We start from the raw sequence: 6,192 nt of genomic DNA, 5'->3' as shown, positions 1-6,192 counted from the left end.
CAAAAAAAACCCCATACTTTTTTTTTTTGAGTTTCCATTTTTAGCATTATTTTTCTAGTTTATACTTTATATTAAAAAAAATGATTGAGAAAGTGAATAAACAGAATTTATCAGGTCTTACTTTGATTCAGAGGCAAAGTTCAAATTATCTTCATTTTGCAGTTCATTGCGTTAACATCTTCCTTAGCCAGATTTTACACTCTAAAATTACTGTAAGATAGTTTTAAGGTAATACCTGAGCAGCTCCTCGTCATTAATCCTAAACTGCTTAGTTAATTTGCTGTGTCTGTTTGACAAATTACCTTTTTTAAAGCCATATATCTTTGCACTAACACTAGTTTGTCTGCTCTCAGTGCTTGCACTTTGCTGTCAAATTATTTCCTTTAGTTCTGTTGCCTATTTTAAGCTAAAGGCCTCAGTTGGATTGCAGGTGCAAGCTATTTTTACCAACTGTTAGTGGCACTGAGGAACTCTGCAAATCCCTTGAGTCATCCACGATGCCCAAAACGAGACTGATAAATGATTACTTTGCAGACAGACTTTAAGCACAGAAAGAAATCTTTGTATTTGACTCATAATGTATATATTTTATCATGTGAAACATGCTAAAACAAACTGTGTTGTCATTGTGTGGTCATTTATCATTATGAGTCATCACTTATGATTTAAAGGAATAGTTCACCTAAAAATCCCCCCACATCAGAGCACCTACGAAGAAGGACACTGTAATCCTCATGTCTGTGTGGGCTGTCATATGTGTTTAGTGCATGAACAGCTCACTTGAATGAACTTCAGCAGTCCTTGACAGTCCAGGAAATGACTGGATTTGAGTTGCTGCCTTGATCTGACAGTCTGTCTCATCTAAGACTCTTCCATAGTCAATGGGGCAAAGAAAGGTATTTGTTTTGTATTTCCTGAGTCCCCAGGGTATCATTCACCCCTATATCTCTGATCCAAGATCAGCTGTGTGTTTACGTTAAGTGTTGAATGAAAGGACTGTAGATCTGTTTACTGCATAACAGTCCTCTATACAGTATGTTGTGTTTACTTTGAACAGTCTTATTTCAGAAACCTGTTTTTTTCTGAAGAATGAGGTCTTTTTATGATTTAATGAATATGTAAACATTTCATTTTTAAGATTTAATGAATGAATATTAACAGTAATTTACACTACCATTTAAAAGTTTTTGAACAGTAAGATTTTTTATGTTTTTAAAGAAGTCTCTTCTGCTCACCAAGCCTGCATTTATTTTAAATACAGCAATGTTTTTAAATATTATTTTACTATTTAAAATAATTGATTTCTACTTGAATATATTTTAAAATGTAATTTATTCCTGTGGTCAAAGCTAAATTTTAAGCATCATTACTTCAGTCTTTAGTGTCACATGATCTTTCAGAAATCATTCTAATATACTTATTTGCTTCTGTTTATTAGTAGTATTATCAATATTTAAAAAGTTGAGTACTTTTTTGTATTCTTTGATGAATAGAAAGATCCAAAGATCAGCATTTATCTAAAATAAAAATATCTAAAATGATCTAAAATCTTTGTAACATTTTACACTATACCATTCAAAAGCTTTTTTTTTTTAAAGAAATTATAGAAATTAATCCTTTTATTTCTGCTTTAAATTGATCAGATGTGATGATAAAGGCATTTACAATGTTACAAAAGATTTCTATTTTAGATGAATGCTGTTCTTCTGAATTTTGTATTCATCAAAAAATTCTACTCAGATGATTTCAACATAATAACAATAAATAAATGTTTTTTGAGCAGCAAATCAGAATATTAGAATGATTTCTGAAAGATCATGTGACTGGAGTAACAATGCTAAAAACCCAGCTATGAAATCATAGGAATAAATTACATTTTAAAATATATTCAAATAGAAAAGTTATTTAAAAAGCACAAATATTTCTAAATTTTACTGTTTTTACTGTACTTTGGATCAAATGGTGAGCAGAAAAGACTTCTTTAAAAAAAGAAGTCTTTTCTTGGTGAGCAGAAAAGACTTCTTTAAAAAAAGAAGTGTTCAAAAACTTTTGACTGGTAGTGTACAGTACATGACAGGTTTTACTTGGAATATTATCCTAAATTTATTAAATTAATTAATAATAAACTTTACTCACCCTCAGGCCATTCAAGATGTAGATATTATAAGTTTCTTCATTGAAACAGATTTGTAGAAATTTAGCATTACATGACTTGCCACCAATGGATCCTCTGCAATGAATGGGTGCCGTCAGAATGAGAGTCCAACCATCTGACAAAAACATCATAATAATCCACACAACCTCATTCCATCAATTGAAATTGTTACAAATGTTGTAAAGTGAAAAGTAAGAATTTATTTGTGCATTTGTAAGAATTGTTCTATTCCATTAAACAAACTTACCTGAATCTCAGACATACTGAGAGTAAGTGATTTTCACCAATGTTTGTGCTTTGCGCTTCTGGGTGGCCATTTTTCCCTCATGTTCATCTGCCAGCGTGTGTTCACATGACCACAGGCTAGTACAAGCGTTTTATCTCAGCCTGTGTAACAAGCACTTTTAGCAACTTGCAGTCTTTTCATGCAGTAAAACCAGCTTTGTGAAGCCCCAGGGTTGACCATCACCATTTCACAGCGCTGTGAAACAGCTGGCACCTTTACATTTCATTTCTTATCTTTGCTATTGAAACCCACAGAATATACAGGTTGGTGTCGAGTCAGGCCTACTGTGAAAACTGCATCTCTGTAAAGTGCAATATAAAAGAAACAACGTGAAGCATCTCAGACTTAGAAAACAGAGCACTGCTTCATATAAAGAAAATATAGCTGGCTTTTTTGGGTTTTGAATGTCTCCACGGAGGGCCGTCTGTGGGGAAGCCCTGTCACTGGTTTGTAAAATGGCAATATTAAATCTTAGCATTTGTAGAAAGGTTAACACACTTGTTTTATTTAAATATAGGTGAGGGAAAGGAAAAGATGGAAAAGCTATATACTTCTTTAAAAGCTTTATGTGCATTTGCTGACATTCCCCCAGGCATACATTGGATTCATAATGTTTGCCTTCCTTTGACAGATTTTAAAGCCTTACAGGACATGTTTAACACCCAGGCCTCAGGACAGGCATGGATGGTTTTCATGGTTCATCAAGTGTACACAGTAGACCCTGTGCCTTGTTCTGAGTAGGGTTCACAGTCACAGAATAAACGGTAATCGTCACCTTGACATTACGCAAGAAGAGGATTAATCCCTCACTACACGTTTTGAAGAATGAACACTAGTTATTAAAGTACGTTCAGGTTTGTACAATTAAATACTGTTTTAGTGTCTTTACTTCAACTCCATGCTTTAAAAAAAAGAAGTTCTAAATATCTTTCTAAACGTAAGAAAATAAACCTTCTTCTTGAGTAACCGATGAGCGCCGCCATGATGGATTACAGCTTCTGGTTTGATGATCACGTGTCTAGTCTTCCAGTTTCCATTTAAATCCATGTTAAAACGGGTAAAAAGACATTGCATTGATTAAACTGAAACTGTTTCAATATTACTAAATATAAAAACGTGTACAGGTTAAGCTGTGCGGTTGTTGGCTCCCAACACCAACAGCAATAAGATTAAGGAATTCTTTAAAGTAACGTACTTGTTTTGCGTACCAGCAAATCTATCTCTGTCAGGTGATTACATACCAAAAAAAAAAAAAAAAAAAACGGTCGTTGCGACACTATAATATGACAAAACTATGGCGCTATGTGCTTTTTAAAATCGTTTTCGTATGAATGATGTATATTATCGGCTCGGAAAATACTTTATTTTGACTAGAAACCGGAAGTGTAAAGCATCGTTTCAGTCAAAATAAAGCATACTACACACTTTCCACCTTAAAACTACACTTTCTAAAATATTTATAAGATTGAACTTTGAACCTTCTGAGCTGGACAGTAGGATTTTTAATGTTTAAAGTCTCTTCTAAGCCTGCATTTATTTGATCCAAAATACAACAAAAGCAGTAATATTGTGATTTTTTTTTACTATTTAAAATAACAGTTTTCTATTTGAATATATTTATTAAACGCAATTTATTCATGTGATTTCAAAGCTGAATTTTTAGCATCATTACTCAGTCTTCATTGTCACATGATCCTTTAGAAACCATTCTAATATTCTTATTTGCTGCTCCAAAACATTTATTATTATTATTATTATTATTATTATTATTATTATTATTATTATGTTAAGTTTCTTTGGTGAATAGAAAGTTCAGAAGAACAGCATTTATCTGAAATAGAAATATTTTGTAACATTATAAATGTCTTTATCATCACTTTCGACTAATTTAAACCATCTTTGCTAAATAAAATGATTCACTTTTATAATTTCTTTCGCAAAAAAAAAAATGGTATAGTTTATAATGTTACAAAAGATTTTTATTTCAGATAAATGCTGATCTTTGGATCTTTCTATCAAAGACTGTACTCAACTGTTTTAAATAATGATATTTTTTTTTCCTTGAACAGGAAATCAACATATTGGATGATTTCTGAAGGATCATGACATTAAAGACTGAAGGAGTAGTGATGTTAAAAAATGTAGCTTTGATCACAGGAATAAATTACATTTTAAAACATATTAAAATGGAAAGCAGCTATTTAAAATAGTACAAATATTTCACAATATTACTGCTTTTGTTGTATTTTGGATCAAATAAATGCAGGCTTGGTGAGAAGAAGGACACTTCTTTAAAAAACATTAAAAATCTTAGTGAAGTGTAAATTTGAAAACTAATAAGTATGGTGTAGTTTCTGATAAACCTAAAACAACACTACACTATGAAAAAAATTGAATAAAAAACGTAACCACCATTAACTTTAACTAAAACTAAAATAAACCTGAAAATGTAAACGCACAAATAAAATTGTCAAACTTAAAATAACCCTTCAAACCCGTGACCTTGGTATTGCTTTATTTTTGCCAGTTAAATTGCAGAAACACCAACAAACTACACACCAAGCCAAGATGTTTCTGTTCTATCATATGCAGTTATTACTTTTATTAAACTACTGAAACTGCCAGATTAGCTAATTCTTCATCAGATCAGTTGTCTGAGCTGTTTTCCCTCTCACATTGCTGTTTGGCTGCAGGCCACTTTGTTGCCATTTATACTGACTCTTGATATGCTTTCGGTGCTGGCAGCACATGATTTTGGCAGCTTCAGGAGATGTGTGGTTTTTTTCTATTCTGATACTCCTATCAAACATGAAGATCTACCACCACAAAGAGCCTATTCTATTGCTTCTGTTGGGTCAACATAATGCACCAGTTTAAACTGTGATTGGTGCTAAAAATGGATGCACTGCCCTGCAGTACACTCTAGTGACCTCTTCTGCTTTTTTAGTGGGTACATAATGTGATAACAATCAGCTGATCTGATGACAAGCAGTTAGAATTGAATAGAGGAAGTAAAGGTTTGCTTCAAAATTTTTGAAAGTTGCTCCAATTTTGTGGCATTTAATAACAATTTAAAAGTATGCAGCTAAAATGCCTTAAATTATTTGAATTCCTTGCTATATACTGTGTATTCAGTTTTTTTATTTGACACCCAGTCCTGACGCAGTTTGTATTTTTGTTGCGTTATAGGCTAATTGTCGATTCACAGAAAGTTAACTGAGGCCATCTAGTGGAACGCGACTGCTAACTAGTCAACTTTAAATTAGGTTGACTAGTAATTATTTGTCGGGGTCAAACTGGCTGCTTTCCTTAATTTGTTTTGAAGTCTGTTTCATAAGCTGTTATGAACAGCTTTCATGTGACTGGATTTCTCATCCCATCTGGACTGCAAAGTGCCCCAATTTATCAGACGTTTACATAAGGTCGACACAAGTTCAACTCTGTAACCATGGCCATATTTCTCTCCAGGTTTAATATAAACAGGTAGCACAGTGCAATCCAGCATTCATGTTTTATGTGCTCGATTTTGTTTACTTGAAACGCAAATTAAGTAATTAACATGCATGCGTTCATTTGAATAAATTTTCTGTCAAGTTGTGATTTAGTTTCTGTCATCTGGCCAGACTAATTTGACAGAAGTTTCCGTGTATTTTCTGATAACAGCCAACCTTTTGGAAAACAATATTTTCAACTAGCATATACAAGGTCATGAAAACTGGGCCACAGATCGGCTTTGTTTATCGTTGTAATA

This window comes from Garra rufa, chromosome 24 (assembly GCF_049309525.1).
Source record: "Garra rufa chromosome 24, GarRuf1.0, whole genome shotgun sequence".
Classification (NCBI taxonomy): Eukaryota; Metazoa; Chordata; class Actinopteri; order Cypriniformes; family Cyprinidae; genus Garra; species Garra rufa.
This window is presented reverse-complemented; position numbering follows the sequence as displayed.